The sequence below is a fragment of the Lemur catta genome, chromosome 1 (genome assembly GCF_020740605.2).
Source record: "Lemur catta isolate mLemCat1 chromosome 1, mLemCat1.pri, whole genome shotgun sequence".
NCBI classification, from domain to species: domain Eukaryota; kingdom Metazoa; phylum Chordata; class Mammalia; order Primates; family Lemuridae; genus Lemur; species Lemur catta.
Window position 1 is genome coordinate 11,258,768 of NC_059128.1, and position 16,936 is coordinate 11,275,703.

General features: G+C 49.4%; 2 long non-coding RNA genes across 5 annotated transcripts; both read left to right on the top strand.

Moving 5' to 3' along the window:
- The first annotated feature begins 150 nt into the window (after nucleotides 1-150).
- Nucleotides 151-8,484, top strand: LOC123645221. 4 transcript variants are annotated; one of them, XR_006737450.1, is made up of 6 exons: nucleotides 151-484; nucleotides 1,051-2,069; nucleotides 2,274-2,421; nucleotides 3,648-3,710; nucleotides 4,390-4,513; nucleotides 7,267-8,484. It is a non-coding gene; the product is annotated as an uncharacterized LOC123645221 (long non-coding RNA). The 4 variants fall into 4 exon arrangements; XR_006737449.1 differs by having other exon boundaries at nucleotides 1,051-1,230; XR_006737448.1 differs by having other exon boundaries at nucleotides 1,051-2,421.
- A 1,808-nt stretch (nucleotides 8,485-10,292) lies between these two features.
- On the top strand, nucleotides 10,293-14,947 carry LOC123645222. Its single transcript, XR_006737452.1, has 3 exons — nucleotides 10,293-10,790; nucleotides 11,499-11,718; nucleotides 14,182-14,947. It is a non-coding gene; the product is annotated as an uncharacterized LOC123645222 (long non-coding RNA).
- Nucleotides 14,948-16,936: the final 1,989 nt, after the last annotated feature.

Here is a 16,936-nt window from a genome sequence, read left to right on the forward strand (position 1 = left end):
GTCAAGGGTTTTTTTGTCAAAAGCCATTCGGCGTCGGCTCGCGACCCGGAGCCCCCCTGGGGCACACGGAAGCCCCGGCGGCGGCCGCGCCCCCGGGGCCGGGCCTGCGGCGGGCGGTGCGGGTCCCAGGCGCCCCGCGGGTGCCCGGCCTCCGGGTGCCGCCTCCGCAGGCCGGGGCTGTGGCGCGGGCGGCCCGCGGGGCTCCCCCGGGGGAAACTTAGAGAAGTCTCCAACTTGGCGTGGGCTCCGTGGGAAGGAAGGCGCTCTCCGCTCCTCCCGCAGCGACCGCGGGCCGGCAGGTGGGGCGGCCCCGAGCTCTCCAGCCTGGCGTCCGAAGGAGCCTCCACGTCGTCCAAGGGCAGCTCCAGAGCAGAGGCAGGGTGCCTCCTCCACATCCCAGGTATCCGTGCTGCCTCCTCCTGGATGCCTGCTCTGACGATGAGCTCACTACCGAACAAGGCCACCTGCTCATCCATCAAGCCCGGTATCTAACTCACCTGTGCTAGGTACCACACCTAGATAGGGGCAAAGGGAGAAGGCCAGCCAGCTCACACAAATACAACATCCGCAGCAACCCAAGTAGGCTGGGGAGGCCTCTCTTCTAAGTGCGCAGGCACTCAAAAATGCCTCCTGAGCCGTCTGTCCCCAGAGCATTTCACAGACTGACTGAGTGGGACTGGATCCTATGAGGGCACCTCAGTCTAACGCAGGGTTTCTCTACTTGGACACTATCGGCATTTGGGGCCAGATCATGCTTTATTATTGGGGCTGTCTTCTGCGTTGTGGGGTGTTTACCAGCCACCTACCCACTAGACACCAGTAGCATCACCCTCTCCTTGTAACAACCAAAGATGTCTCCAGACATTGCTACACGTCCTCAGGGGGCAAAATCACCCAGGTCTGACACCTTCATTTATAGGTAAAGAAACTGAGGCCCAGAGAGTGGAGGTGACTTGCCTGAGGATACTCAGCAAGGGGAGGCCAGACAGGGCTGCGCCCAGGGCTCTGGGAAAGCATGACCAGCCCTCTCTCCCCACACCCTCTTCCCAGCATTGCCACCAAATCCGCCTGTCAGAAAGAGAGAAAAAGAAAAGAATCCACGAGTGAGCATTCAAAGCACCGCCTCCGCGTGGGAACGGGCAATGGTGCGGCCACGTTGGGAAACAGTCTGGCAGGGCCTCAGACGGGTAAACACTGAGTTGTCGCATGATCCAGCAATTCCACTCCTAGGTATGTACCCGCGGGAAATGAAAACGTGTCCACACAAAAGCTTGTAGGTGAGTGTTCATAGCAGTGTTGTTCGAAATAGCCAAAAGGTGAGACAGGACAGTGTCTGTCAGTTGATGAATGGATACACACAATGTGGTATATCCATACAATAGAATATTATTAGTCCATAAAAAGGAATGAAATGCTGATGTGTGCTACATCATGGATGAGCCTCAAAAACATCGTGCCAAGTGAAAGAAGCCAGTCACAGAGGACGACATTCCATTTACATGAAATGTCCAGAATAGGCAAATCCATAGATACAGTCAACTGGTGGTTGCCAGAGGCTGAGAGAAGAGAATGAGGAATGACTGCTGACGGTTATGAGGTTTTTGGGGGGATGATGAAAATGATCTAAAATTGATTACGGTGATGGTTGCACAATGTCGTGGCTATACTAAAAACCATTGAATTCTATGCTTTAAGTCAGTGAATTGTATATTATGTGAATTATATCTCCATAAAACTATTCTTTAAAAAAAAAAAAAAAGGAAAAAAAGGTACAGCCTCCAGGAGGTCACTGTGACTGCTCCAGGCCACACCACTTCCCCCTCTGGCCAGTTTCCTACGGGCTCCCCTCATGGGCAGAGCCACGCCCCACTGACATTTCCTCTCCTGCAGAGGCTACACTGGCTCCTCCCTGGATGGGAGTCATCTTCTCACCACCTGCCTGGCTTTGAGGACAGCCCTATGTTCAAATCCAACCCCGGGGCCTTCTAGCTGCGTGGCCTTGGGCAAGGCTCTTCCCAGAGCCTCACCTTGCTCATCTGTGAAAGTGATGAGTACCAATGAGTGGGCTGGTGAGAAGACACGCCCCTGGGGCACCATTGTTATCCCCTAGTTCTTCCTAAAACGAGCCTGCAGGCCACTCCTGGGCTTCCTCAGGGAAGTGGTCTATGCAACTACTGCCCCTAGAAAAGTCCTTTAGGCCCTTCTAGGCTGATCTGCACTGTCAGTGACCCACTCTCCATGCCACCTTCCCGCTGAAAAAAGGTTTCCTTCAGCTTCCTGGACAGCTGCTGAGAAATGCAGGACAAGCCTCTCGACACATCCCCACGGAGGCCCCCTCAAGGCCCCACTGCTCACCTGTTCTGAGAAGCCAGAATTCTTCAGGTGGGCACCAGATGAGGCCCCACCACGATGCTGTTGCTGGTAAATGACCACAGAGGAGATGGCCAGATTCCAGAATTCTGAGCAGCCCCTTTTAGTTGTGGCCTCTGGCGTACCTGGCCAAGCTTGCCTCAGCCCTCTTCCTGTGTCCCCTTTTCACTCCCAAGTCCTCATACCCGCCACTCTCCTCCCTCGTCGTGGATCTCAGGACTCCTGATGGAAGGAATATCTGCTGTTGTTTGGGCCTGCAAGCTCCTCCCCCTCTACCCTCACCTCCTTTAGTAATAGCACCCTTTTTCCCTTTAAGATACCACCCCTCCCCTCGCCCACACTGATCTATTGGGTTCAGGTGGAGGTGACAGCACCTTACCCCCATTTTAGAGGGCCACATGATTCTAGTCTGGCTAATCAGAGCCCTACATTTGCCAGTGACTGTGATTGGTTCATGGATGAGCATATGACCCAAACTGGGCCAATGTGGGACTTTTTGCTGTGTGAAGGAATGCTAGCAGTCTTCCTCGTGCCCAAGCTGGGGTTAAGCTGGCAGAGTAGAAACTTGGGTCAGACAGTAGCCTCCTGAGCCACTAGGTGGTAAAATTCTACTGAAGAAGAAAGCCAAGATGGAGAAAAGCAATGGGGTCAGCAACCTGGATCCTTGAGTGTGGCCTTTTGACCGAATCTAAATTGTACAGAACAAATCCTTTTAATAAAGGGGTCCCGGGATGGCAGGGGGGCCTAGAGTCTCATGTGCTTCCAGCCTGCTGCCCCATTAGACACCTCTGTTAAAAGAAACAATACAAAATTTAAGTTTTTTTTCCTTTTTCTCACTTACGAAATTAGGTTATACAGAATTTTTAATTTTCTTTTCCTATCTTAAAAACTCAAACTCAGCTGAGGGAGGTTTTTGTTAGCTGTCACCAGTGGACTGCAGGCTCTGCTTGATGGCAGCCTCTCCCTCCATCGTCCCTTCCCAACAGGGCCCCACGGGGAACGCATGGCACTGCCTGTTACGATAACTTGAGGAGTGATTAATAGATGTGCAGGTGGGGATGTACAGGAGAGGGTGCTGCAACCCCCAAATTTGTTATCTTCTCAACCCAAAGGATGAGGAGGGAGTGGTCACCAGACCCAGGAGGAGAGAATCCTGTCCTGCAGAAAGACCACCAGGGCACAGGAGCAGGTACCTTCAGTCCAGGGACCAGCTCGCGGTGACCCAAAGAGAGGCAGCCATGAAAATAAAATGTTCTGACTCTCCTCCCTCCCGACAGTCTCCTGCAGTGGCCCCCCAGGCGCCAAACCCAGCTGGAAGCCAGAGGACTTGGGATTCATTGGTAAGTCCGCATGGCTCAGCCTCCTGGGATCTCCTGGGATGTGGAGAAAGGTGGTGGTTGGGGGGCGACGGGGAGGGATGGGCCAGGGAACAAGACTGTGGAGTCAGACAAACTGGGCTCCGGTCCTACTGGACCTCTGGCTGTGAACCTTGGGCAAATTATTCAAGGCACCAGATGTGCGAGTGAAGCATCTTGGACCCTACAGACCAGCCCATCTGTTAGCTAAATCCCACTGTCACATGGGACAGAAGAATCACTAGATGAGCCCTGCCTGAATTCCTGACCAATAAAATCCTGAAATATAATAAAATGGTGCTGTTTGGGACCTTTTGTTTTGCAAAAGTAGGTAACCAGGAAACAGCTCATCTTGTGGGTTTTCGGTCTTCATCTGACCTCCAGCAGGGTCGCACATTTCCAGTCCCTGTCACTTTGGAGAAATCTTGAAAGAGAGAGGGAGAGGGACACTTTATTATTGCAAAATCAGTTAGTGTCCTTAAGGTCAGATGGGAACGGAAATGTCTGCACCAGCTGGGCAGGGTTGGGGTGCACTGGGAACCAGGCTCTGGCAAAAGGGGCAGCCTCTTCTCTCTTCTCACTGACGGCTGTCCAGCAGGCATAGGGCTTGGGCATACAAGGCCTTACAATTTAACAAATGCTGGAAATCTGGATTTTCTGAAAGGAAAGGTTCAGATTTCTGAACAATTATGCTGGCTGAAGAAGCACTCTGGAGGTCCTGGTCACCTGTGGCATCTGACCCTGGTCTCCTGACCTCCTTCTTCTCTGAGACTCCAGGTGGCAGGAAGGTGAGTCTGGCACAGGTGTAGGTGTGCCTTGTGGTACCCAGGGGTGGTCAGGGATTCCCCGGTTCTGGAAGGGATAGGGTCTGGACTGGCACACTCAGGGTCTCTCTCCTAGGACCATGCAGGGTTTCTTCGGCACTGCTCTCTGCGATTCTCTGCCTCATTGTACCCACTCTGCAGCTCCCAGCCTTCCTTCCTCCCTCTCTGCTGACAGAACATCCTGCAACCCCCGGGTTTGCATGACTCAGTCGCAGCTATGTAGAGACTGGCCAGCACCCTGCAGTCCCAGTTCCTGATTCTCAGGAGGGATAATCTGATTGGCCTATCTTGGCTGAGAAGGGTGGGCAATCTCAGACAGGGTGCTAAGGAGCGGAGGAAACACCCCCAAAAGCTTTGCAAGCAGCCCCAACCTGTATTATTGGGTGGCTTCTTGTCTGAAGTCTCTGTGTCCCACTCTCCCTTGGCCAGCCACACTCATCACTGGGGCAGACACTAGAGGCATCCAAGATCTTTCTCAGGGAACCCGTCTCCTGCCCAGACAGCCAGCTGCATTTGCTCCTCTGACTCGAAGGTCCATTCCTGAAGCCTGTCTGCTCCCAACTGAAGTGCCCTATTAACCTGCACTTGTTACATATTTCCAGACACTTAAGGTTCTTGTTGCTTCAATTATCCTTAGCCTGGGTGCAAGCTCCTTGGGAGAAGGTAACACATCTTTCTTTTAAATATTTTCTTCACCCTTCCCCTCAATATCCAGTAAAGGACTCTACAAACAGCAGGTACTTACTAAGCTCTTGTTGTCTAAATAGAAAAGACTTGTAACCAAGAACAAAGTCTTCCCCATTCCTGAGTTCTGTGCCATTCCAAGGATTGTCTCTAGACTGTGCTATCAGAAGATGAACTAAAACTAGGGCCAAGAATGTCCTTAGTTCATGTAGTGTACAAAGTTACTGATACCGATGAGGCATTAGGAGGTCATGAAGTCCTGTTCTTGAGCAGCTGAGACACTAATGGGATGAGACTTGCCACAAGAAGATGCTCTTGGGTGTGACAGAAAACCCTCACTCTAAGTGGATTGAGTACAAAGGAAATGAAGTACCTCGTTTAACTTGAAGCCTATAGATAGGGTGGTGTTTAGTTATCTAAATTATCCCCAAATTTAATGGCTTAAACCAACACACATTTATTGCCTCATCATCTCTGTGAGTTGGAGTCTAGGCACACGCTGATGGCTGCCTTTGCTTCAGGGTGTCTTGTAGGGCTGCTGTCAAGTTGCTGGCCAGGGCTGAGGTCTCATCTGAATGCACAACTGAGGAAGGGTCTGCTTCCAAACTCACATGGTTGCTGGCAGGACTCAGTTCCTTGAGGGCTGCTGGACTGAGCACCTCAGTTCCTTCCTGGCTGTGGTCGGGGGCCTCCCTCAGTGCCTTGCCATGTGGAAATCTCCAACATGGCCACTTGCTTCAACACAGTGTGCAGGCTGAGCAGGCAATAGAGAGTGTTGCAAGGACACAAGTCCCAGTCTTATATGACCTAATTACAGAAGTGACATCCCATCGCCCTTGATTAGAACCAAGTTACAGGTGCTGCCCACACTCACGGGTGGAGATTTAACAAAGACATGAAGACCAGAATCATTGGCAGCTGCCTGAGAACTGCCTAGGACAGGCAGGCTCCACGTGCAAAACAGTCAGGGACTCAGCGTTGCTATCAGTCACTGAGGTTTGGTCTCTCTACTCTCTGACCTCTGCAGTGTCAACTTCATCCTAAGGCTGGTTCTCCTATGGTTCCAAGATAGCTTCCAATGACAATTAGGGTCATGTTCTTTGAGTCCATCTACAGGAAAGGGGAAAAAGACACTCTCCTAAGCATGGACTAGGATTCCATATAGCGTGATTGGCCAGCTTAGGTCACATGCCTGCCCCAGTCACCAGGAGAATGTCATGCACTGATTGTCTTAGGTTAATAGGGTCTACACTTGGTCCTGGGGTTGGGGGTGATCTTAGATCAGGCTGGGGAGAAGTTGAAACTCAAAATTAAGATTCTATTGGGAAGGAAGGAGACAATGGATATTGGCCCTAGAATAGAATGTTGCCCAATACATTCATATAGAAATGACCCCCCCCAAAAAAAAATCAAGGCCAGTGTATATAAGAAACTTTTAGGGTTGATACGTATGTTCACTATGTGGATGGCAGTGATGGTTTCATGGGTGTGTGCACATATCACGACATCCGATTATATACTTTAAACTTGTGCAATTATTATATGTCAGTTGGGCTTCAAAAAAGCTGTTTTTAAAAGCATGTCATATCTTTACCTATTATGTTGTGAAGAGCACAAAAAGCTAAGAAAATATTCTTCCAGTTTTCAAAAACTATTGTCTGATTCTGCAGCAAATTCATTCATGCCACTGAAGAATGAGTGAAGTTCTGACTTACGTCTTTGTTGTTTTGCTCTGGTTGAACCTATTTAGTATAAACAAAAATGTGCTCATTTACAACATTCATGGTGTTCGCCAATTGCAACCATAGGTTGGACACAGACACAAGAGTTTGGCAAAAATCAGTAAAAGCATTCTATGAAAATCAACTGGTTATATGGAATTTATAGTAAAGAGTATTGTGTATGTTATTATTTAAATAAACAAGGCCATGAGTTATAGGTATAAGTTAAGTTGCTCTGACAGTATGGTTTATAAAATTTCAGCATGAGGGAGTCATTTTTCAAGATCTTTTTCTTTGCTTCCTCCCATCCAGGGAAGGACAATCAGGGAAATCAAGGAAGGTCTGGACAAGGAGGAGGTAGCCCTTGAGTGGTCCTTGAAGGGCTCAGCCCTTAGCACTGGCCACAGGGAGGGGAAGACAGCAGGCTCAAGAAGTCTCTGGTTTTCCTGGCTATCACATCCGCCCTCTTGGCAGCACTTGAAGTGAGGGAATGAAAGAGATGGAAACAGTGACCTCTGGGAAACAAAGCCACATTTTTGACAAAAGGCCAGATGATTAATCATTAGCAGCTCATCATCTCTAAGTTGGCTCATCTACCAGAAGGCAAGCCAGGAGGCTAGGGCTTTCCTCTAGGAAGCAGAGCTGTCAGGCACTACAGTCCTACTGTGCACCAAGGTTGGGGGAGGGCTCCAAGGGCAAGGACACATAAGACATGATTTCTGCCCCTCCCTCAGGAACTTGGGTTCTGGAAGGCAATCTTTAACCAATTCATTCACATATGCCTAGGTTGGAGGCTCAGGATAATGAATACATGGGGAAAGAGTCTGGGTACACAGTATCAGTTATTCATTGATGCATAACAAATTATCCTCTAACAGGGTTAAATAACAATGAACTTTTAAAAAATCAGTTTCTGGGGGTCAGGAATTCAGGAGCAGCTTAACTGGTTGGTTCAGGCTCAGGATCTCTCATGACGCTGCAGTCGAGATGAAATTAGGCAGCCATTTTAGGCTGTGAGGCAGAAGCTCTATGCTGAGGAAGGCAGAGCAACAACAGAGAAGGAGGCTGGGTCACTGGCCCCGTGGAGTGCCACACCAGCCCTGGACTAAACACCCTCATCTTCTTCTACATGAGAGAGAAATAAAATCCTATCCTGTTTAAGCCACTGTTATTTGAGGGTTTCCTAGAGTAGAATTTCAACAGGGAGAAATTAGGCAGTGCACCCGAATGGGAGGAGATGTTATAAGAAAGGCCTAAGAAGCAGGACCTTACTTACCTCTTAAGATAGTGATGGAGGAAACTGAATTACAGGCACACCTCACTCTATTGAGCTTTGCTTTATTGTGCTTTGCAGATACTGCATATTTTACAAATTGAAAGTTTGTGGCAATTCTGTGTTGATCAAGTCTATCAGTGCTATGTTTCCAACAGCATAGTCTCGCTCTGTGTCTCTGTGTCACATTGGGTAATTCTTGTAATATTCATATTTCAAACTTTTTCATTATTATTATATCTGTTATGGTGATCTGTGTTTTTTTCCTTCTTTTTTGAGATGGAGTCTCACTGGATCATCCAGGCTGGTCTCAAACTACTGGCCTTAAGCCACTCTCCCTGACTTGGTGTCTCGAGTAGCTGGGATCACAGGTGCACGCCACCACACTTGGCTGTGATCAGTGATCTTTGATGTCACTATTGTAATTGTTGTGGAGTGCCACAACTGTGCCCATTTAAGATGGCGAACTCAATCGATAAATGTGGTGTATGTTCTGACTGTTACATTCCTGTATTACTGGACATTCCTGTATTACTCTCCCTCTCCCCTCATACCCTGAGACACAACAATATTGAAATTAGGCCAATTAATAACTCTGCAATGGTGCAAGTGGAAGGAAGAGTCTCACCTCTGTCACTTTAAATCCAAAGCTTTGTGGAACCATGGATGATGAGGACTCAGAGGGGTGGGAGTGGGAGGGGGGTGGATGAAGGGCAGTTGCTTGGTGGGTACCATGTGTGTTACTTTCGTGATGGATGATTTTGAGGAGTTCAAGGTTTCAGTGGAGGAAGTAACTGCAGATGTGTTGCAAATAGTAAGAGAACTAGAATTAAAAGTGCAGTGTGAAGATGTGACCGAATTGCTGCATCTCACGATAAAACTTGAATGGATGAGGAATTGCTTCTTACGGATGAGCAAAGACAGTGGTTTTTCTTGAGATGGAATCCACCACTGGTGAAGATGCTGTGAACACTGTCGAAACGACAACAAAGAATTACGAATATTACCTAAACTTAATTGATAAAGCAGCAGCAGCGTTTGAGAGGATTAACTCTAATTTTGAAAGAAGTTCAACTGTGGGTAAAATGCTATCAAACAGCATCGCATGCTACACAGAAATCTTTCATGAAAGGAAGAGTCAATCGCGGCAAACTCTATTGTTGTCTTATTTTAAGAAATGACCACAGCCACCCTGATGAGTCAGCAGCCATCAACATCGAGGTGAGACCCTCCACCAGCAAAGAGATTACAACTGGCTGAAGGCTCAAATGATCAGTAACAGTTTTTAGAGATACAGTGTTTTGAAATTAATGTATATACATTGGTTTCTTAGGCCAGGCGCAGTGGCTCACACCTGTAATCCTAGCACTCTGGGAGGCTGAGGCGGGCGGATTGTTTGAGTTCGAGACCAGCCTGAGCAAGAGCGAGATCCCGTCTCTACTAAAAATAGAAAGAAATTATATGGACAGCTAAAAAATATATATAGAAAAAATTAGCCAGGCATGGTGGTGCATGCCTGTAGTCCCAACTACTCAGGAGGCTGGGGCAGTAGGATTGCTTGAACCCAGGAGTTTGAGGTTGCTGTGAGCTAGGCTGATGCCACGGCAATCTAGCCTGGGCAACAGAGTGAGACTCTGTCTCAAAAAAAAAAAAAAAAAAAAAAAGAAGAAGAAATTAGCTGGACATCTAAAAATATATAGAAAAAATTAGCCGGGCATGGTGGCGCATGCTTGTAGTCCCAATTACTAGAGAGGCTGAGGCAGGTAGCCTGGGCAACAGAGTGAGACTCTGTCTCAAAAAAAAAAAAAAAAAAAAAAAAAAAGAAGAAGAAATTAGCTGGACATCTAAAAATATATAGAAAAAATTAGCCGGGCATGGTGGCGCATGCCTGTAGTCCCAATTACTAGGGAGGCTGAGGCAGGAGGATCGCTTGAGCCCAGGAGTTTGAGGTTGCTGTGAGCTAAGCTGACGCCAAGGCACTCTAGCTCGGGCAACAGGCTGGAGACTGTCTTAAAAACAAAACAAAACAAAACAAACAAACAAACAAAAAAAAAACCACGTTTTTTAAAGACAAAGCTACTGCACATGTAATATAAACATAACTTTTAGTTGCACTGGGAAACCAAAAAATGTGTGTGACTGACTTTGTTGTAGTGGTCTGGCACCGAACCTGCAATGAACCCACAACAATATCTGCAAAGTTTGCCTGTCCCGACCAAGCTAGCTTCAGTGCCGGCCGTTGAGAGGTGCTGCGATTGCTAATAATCGCTGCTTCCCACTTGCCTTTTGACTGCATCTGAAACTCCGTTGTAGAGTATGCTTAGCAAAAGAGATGTTTCCTAACTACGTGAGATGATTTGTTTCTATCTCACTTCTCCCTTTTGGGAATATTTACTTCCTCTGAAAATCAAATGCAGTGTCCTCCAGCCATGTTTCATGCGAGAAAAACCGGGATGGCTCATTTGAAATCTCCAGGGGCAACGAGCGGATCAGTTTGAGGGGAAATCTGATCCCACTTGGGGCTTCTCAACCAGTGTCAGCCGGTCTTCTGCTGTCATCCCAGGTGAGAGCCTGCAGACAGGTGTGCACTCAGTAGGAGGCTCCTAGGACCTCAGGCAAGAATATTCCCAAAGGGGCACTCATTTCCTTAAAGAGTTGCTGAGGGTGGCTAGGTGTGGAGGGGGGAATAGGAGCTCTGGCAGCTTCAGAACCACACAGCCCAGGTTCCCACCTCAGTCCTACTCTTGCTGGCTGTGTGACCTTGGGCAAGTTTCTTAACCTCTCTGGGCCCAGGTTTCCTTTTCTGGACGATGGGCAGATTCGTACTTACCCCACACAGCTGCTTGTGAGGATTACATGGAAAGTGGTCAACAATGTCTTTTGCTTAGTTGGCTCACAACAAATGTCAGTTTCCCTTTATTGATTTATTTATTTTTTCCTTCATTGATTTTTATAAGAGTAGAACAGATGTCCAGCTCTGTGCCCAGGCTCTTCAATGCCTTCCACTGGTGCCCTGCCCTGACAGGGATGCCAAGAGGTGTGTCTGGGGAAGTTTGGGTTGAATTCAGCCATCCTTAGGTAACTCAGCCTTGGATAAGGGGATGTTGAGGATCAGACGGGAAGACATGATGTCCCTGCCTTCCAAGGGTCTCGTTGACAGAAGCTGCAGCTGCTGACAATGCAGGGTGTGGTCCTCACAGGACAGGGCAGGCTACTTTGGGACCCAGTGCAAAATGAAAACAATTGACTCCTTGCTCAAAATGTATTACAGATTTCAAGACAGCAACAGGAGAGCATGAAGCCTTAGTGTGGGTCCCCTCTCAACATCGGCTCTGTGCAACTGCCCGGGTCACAGGGTGACCGACCATCAAGAAGTTCAGTCCCAGCTTGAACTTCTCTGCCCACCAAGCCTCCAGTGACCCTGGCTGGACCTACGGACCCCTCAACCTCCAGCGCCTCCAGCTCCCTGGCCCAGAAGGCCCTGGTTGCAGGTCAGTGGCCCCATGGGGGGTCCTCGGGGTCCTGCACATGGTGGGCAGCCCACCCTTGGACCCTGCTGGTTGGCCCAGCTGGCCCCGATTGCCACTGGTAGTGCCTCTTCCAGAGGCCCAAGATGGGGCGTGGCAACAGCGCTCGGCCCCCTTTGTTCCCCAGGCTGTTACCTCACACACTCCCCCCATCCCAGGGCAGAAATCCCAGTCACCTCCTCTCTGTCCCCAAGCCCCAGGGCTGAGCCTCAAGGTGAGCCCGAAAAACCTTTACCCCAGCCCCCAAAGCCCTAGTTCTTGATGTACTAACCAAGCTGAGAATCCCCGCCACTCCAAGCCTGGTGTTCAAACTTCAAAACATCCAGGACTTGCCCTCCCTTGCCCTGGGCAGACGCACCTTCCACAGAGAAGGCAGTGAGGGAGCAAGAGTGAGACTTGGATGGAGCAGCTCATCTTCGCTGCACGGTGCCCGTGCTTTGTCGGCAATGCCGGCGGCCGTGCCTGGGTGTCACTAAGTTGGAGGCACCAGGCCAGGCGACAGGGATACTGCACCTCACACGATGAGCTCAGCAACCCCGTGCAGAAGGTTTGCCATCCTATGTTTGCAGAGGACGGGACAGGGTCTCTGAGAGGCTGAATCACGTATAGCCGTAGCCAACATCCCATAGGCTTCCCGGATTCCACACATTCCAAACTGAACTCATCGTCTCCTGTGCCCCAACCTGCTCCTCCCCTGGGCATCCCTGTCTGAGAGCTGGAAGGCTTCCTCTCTTCTTCTCCCCCGCCTCATCTCCATAATCAGTTCCCAAATCCTGCGGGTCACAGCACCCAAACATGAGCCCAAAGCCAAACACTGGGCATCTGCCCTGCAAACGGTCTCATTTCTTTTCAAGGCTTTGAGCTCCTGGCTGTTACTCTAGCCTTGTCACTATTCGCCCATCCCAGCCATTTTCACACTGAACGGAGTGACCATTTGGGAATTGGAATCCGAGCAGCCACTCCCAGGGAAGCAGCGGCTATGAGGGGCTCCCCACTGCCTGGCCCCCAAGGCCCTCCAGCTCTCAGACCCACCCTCACCCGCATCTTCCTCCATTTCTTCCCACTCTTACTCCTGGGCTGCGTTCGCATCCTGTGGCTGGTGGAACACATTACCATAAATTTATTGTCTTGTAGTTCTGGAGGTCAGAAGTCCAAAGTGGGTTCCACAGGGCTAACATCAAGGTGTCATCAGAGCTGTCCTGCTTCTGGGGACTCCAGGGCAGAATTTATGTCCTGCCTTTCCTGGCCTCTAGAAGCTGCCTGCATTCCTCAGCTCCTGGCCTTGCATCAGTCTGACCTCTGCTTCCATTGCCACCTCTCTCTCGGCCCTCCTGGACCCCCCAGTGAGGACCCTGTGACTACATCAAGCCCACCCACATAACCCAAGATAATCTCCGCCTCTCAAGATCCTTCACTTAATCACATCTGCAATTCCTCTGTGCCACGTAAGAAAACATAGTCATGGTTCTGAGAAGTAGGACGTGGACATCTAGGGGAGCCACTATTCAGCCAGCACAGGCCCCACAAGTTTTCCAGTTTGAGCTACCTGGAAACCTTTGACTATACAGTATTTTTCCCTGGTTACTCACTGCCTCTCTTTTAATGACAAAATATTTGATGTGAGAGTCCAATCACCTTGGGACTCCAAGTCAACGGACAGCTGGGATTGAGAACCATGGGGCAGAAGAGGCTCCAAGACGGAACGCAGGGAAGCAGCTGAGAAGCCAGGAGAGGAGATGGAGGAATAAAAAGTGGGGGAGACCCAGAAGGGAGGGTTTGTTTATTGCAGAAGACAATGTCTGCAGCATCAAAATCTGTAGAACGGCTGAGAACGGGAGCCCAGGGTCTCCACAGTTTGATGATACATCCAGGGCAGAGGCCTTAGTAGCAGTGAGTGTTAGACCAAGTCTCAGAAGAGCTGCCTGGAGATCAGAACCCACTCCTCCATCTCCTCCCCACTCCCCATTTGTGTAAGGCTGGTGGCGGGCACCCCTCCCCTCCCTAATGGAAAAAGAAGAAGCCCACGAGACCTGCCAAAGACAATGCCTCCAAGGCCCAGCTAAGTTAAAGGACGACCACACCTGGATGGTTACCCTGATAAGAGTCACGGTTCCTGGAGTCCACACATACCACCGGCTCCTCCTATTTCTCAAAACCTGCCCTAAAACTGCAATGGAAAATTCCTTGCTTTCCCCGCCATAAATCTTCCCGCCAAAGAAACCCCCACCCCCAGCCCTAAAAACATGTATAAGCCCACTCAAAACTTCTGGGCGATGCGACTTCTCGGGCCCCCTCTCTCCGGACCCGTGAACCTTGCCCGGGAGCACCCCAATAAAGCCTTGTTGCTTACCCCTTTCCACTCTGCTTGTCTTTCTTTCTCTGGTGCTGGTCAATCCAAACAACCTTACAATTTGCTCTTCCTGGTAGATGGGACAGCTAGCAAACATGGGCCACAGAAGCCTGGGAGAAGGCCTGCTCCTACGACCAGAGGACCAGCAGACCACTTGCACCAGGACCCACGTGGGCTTGGGATTGCCTGCACCAACATCAAAACAAGCTGACGGAGCTGGCACAGTGGTGTGCGCCTGTAGTCCCAGCTACTTGGGAAACTGAGGCAGGAGGATCCCTTGAGCCCAGGAGTTGGAGTCTAGCCCAGGCAACATAGTGAGGCCCCACCTCTTAAACAGATAAAAAACAAGCTGACAGAGACTGAGCTGTGATTTCAGCTGAGGAGATGAGCTCCCAGGCAGGTCAGATTCAACCAAACTCCAGGTTCAGCCAAACTCCCATTCTCTGGTCTGATGGGGCAGCCCTGGGCAATGGAAAGAGACGTGGTTCCTAAGGCTGGTTCCCAGAGTTGTAGCCAAGAGACCCCGGGGAACAGCACGTATCCTCTGCCTCACTTTCCTCATCTGGGAAGAGGGGACAACACCCACTCTGTGTGTCACTGGCTCTGTAAGCCATGGAGTGCTAGACAGATTGAGGGACACTGGGATGCTCCAACCATGAGCACAAGGGCTGCAGAACCCACAAAGCTTATGGACTCAAATCACCAGGGCAAAGTCCTTCATACTCCATGAACACGAATGTGTTAAAATGAAAGGGGTTTCTAACCAACTGTCATCTAAAGTAGAACTTCTCAAACTATCTGTGGGTATGATTTAAAAAAATATTTTTTAAAAGCTTTATTTCATTGTGGACTGGTATTTTTATAAAACACAGTAAAATTACTAAAAAAATACAATAAAAAAGATTCGGACAAAATGACTTACCAAACTGCCGTCAGTGTTGATGTGCTTTCTTGGTTGCTGTACTCGTCTTGCAGCGGATTGGTGACGAGCAGTGAGCCAGCTCGGGCACCCAGGTCATCCCATGGGACTGATCCAGCCTCTCCCTGCTCAAGGTGGACCAGTTACATCAGCCCCACCCAGGACTTGCCAGAACGCCAGCATCTTGGGCCCTCCCACCCCATCCCTGCTGGACCAGAATCTGCTTTTTAACAAGATGCCCACGAGATTCATGTGCACGTTAAAGTTTGTGGTGACACCCCCGGCAGCTGGGACTCAGGAAAGTTTTGTAGAATGAAGGAATTAACCAAAACCTCTGCCCCAATCTCAATTTCCCACGACACCAGAGCTGATGACATGAGCCTTCTTCCAGACGAGCAGGACCAGCTATGTAATTTGCAGAGCCCAGCATAAAAATGAAAACGTGGGGACCCTTTAAAAAAAAAGCCATTAAGAATTTCTAAGATGGTGACAGCCAAGCTGGGCCCTTCTGACGTGTGACTGTACAGGTCCCACACACACGAAGCTGGGGAGGTACGGTTGGGTCCTTCTGGACTCACGCATGCTAGCCAAGTTGTGAGAGTTCTGCTGTTGTATTCATTATCAACCATTGTAATTAAAAAGCTCTAACCCCTCATCCTTTTTGAAGTTTATTTTTTTCCTCAATGTGCAAATAGAAATGGTTCCAAATGGCTGTTATTCCTGTGTATATAATTCTTTCAAAAAATACAAATATGCATGTGTCTATTAAAACATGAATGGAAGCTCTATATAGGGAAAGACAATTTGTGCTCATTTATTTTATTGACAGTGTACAGATTTTGATATATTGCATTACAATACTGACTGCTAGATTTCTTATAAAGGTTTAATTTATATTTACTCTAGAGTTTTTCTTCACAATAAAAATAAACTCATGCCAGTGTTTAGTAACCAATAATATCAATTCATTCAAATTTAATGACAGTTTTATTAAACTAAGAATCTCATGTCACAGAGCATTCACAGTGCAGGAGGTCACAGTTATTGAAAAAATAAATAGCGGGATAAATATATTATTTACACCTTTTCAATCAATGTTCCTGCTCTGCTTGTTCTAGAGAATGAACAAAGATGGTGGTGTTCAGCCCGGCATGCCAGAAATGTCTCGCGGGGGACTCAAGCCATGTGTGAACAGCCCCAGAAGCTCTTGGTTTTGGTTGTTTATAAGGAGGTTCTTTCAGGACACAAGCGTGCTCTATCCCCTACTTGGTAGGTCACGGTGGGGCCCCCCAGGAAGATCCCAACGCCCCATGGAAACCATGCCCAGCCTGCCTCGCAGGTCGGGCCTCTCCCGGCTCGGCCCTTTCCTTGGCAGCTCCTGCTCTTGGGCCTGGCCCCATCTGGCTCACAGCTCTCTGTGTGTTCAGACACCAGCAACCACTCCCAGCTGGCAGGAGACACAGGCAGAGGGTCCCCTGCCAGGGTGCGTGTGGAGACCCAGTCTCACAGACCAGCAGCCCCCCACTGGGGCTCCTCAAGAGCTGGCCACAGCGGCTCAGCCACAGCTCTGTCCACTGGGTCCTCAGATGCCCCTGGTCCAAGCCTCGTGGACAGTGTGGTCACGAGGTCTATAGCTCAGAGGGGCAGAGATGCCCGGCGGCCAGAAAAAAACCCTCCTAGGACATTTTATTTGGAAGAACAGAGCTGCCTTGCTCACACCCCAGTCGTTTTCAGGAGAAGCGCCTTCCGCTGAAAGGGGACCACACGTTCCTCCGGGATGGGCCTGGGAATTTCTGTGTTGGGAATTCTGGAGCGGCAGCAAGGTGGGCTCTCTTGTCTGGGACTCTCCCTTTATGCACAAGGGCTGATCATACCAAACTATGCATCTAGAAACCAAAAGCTGCATGTTTCAT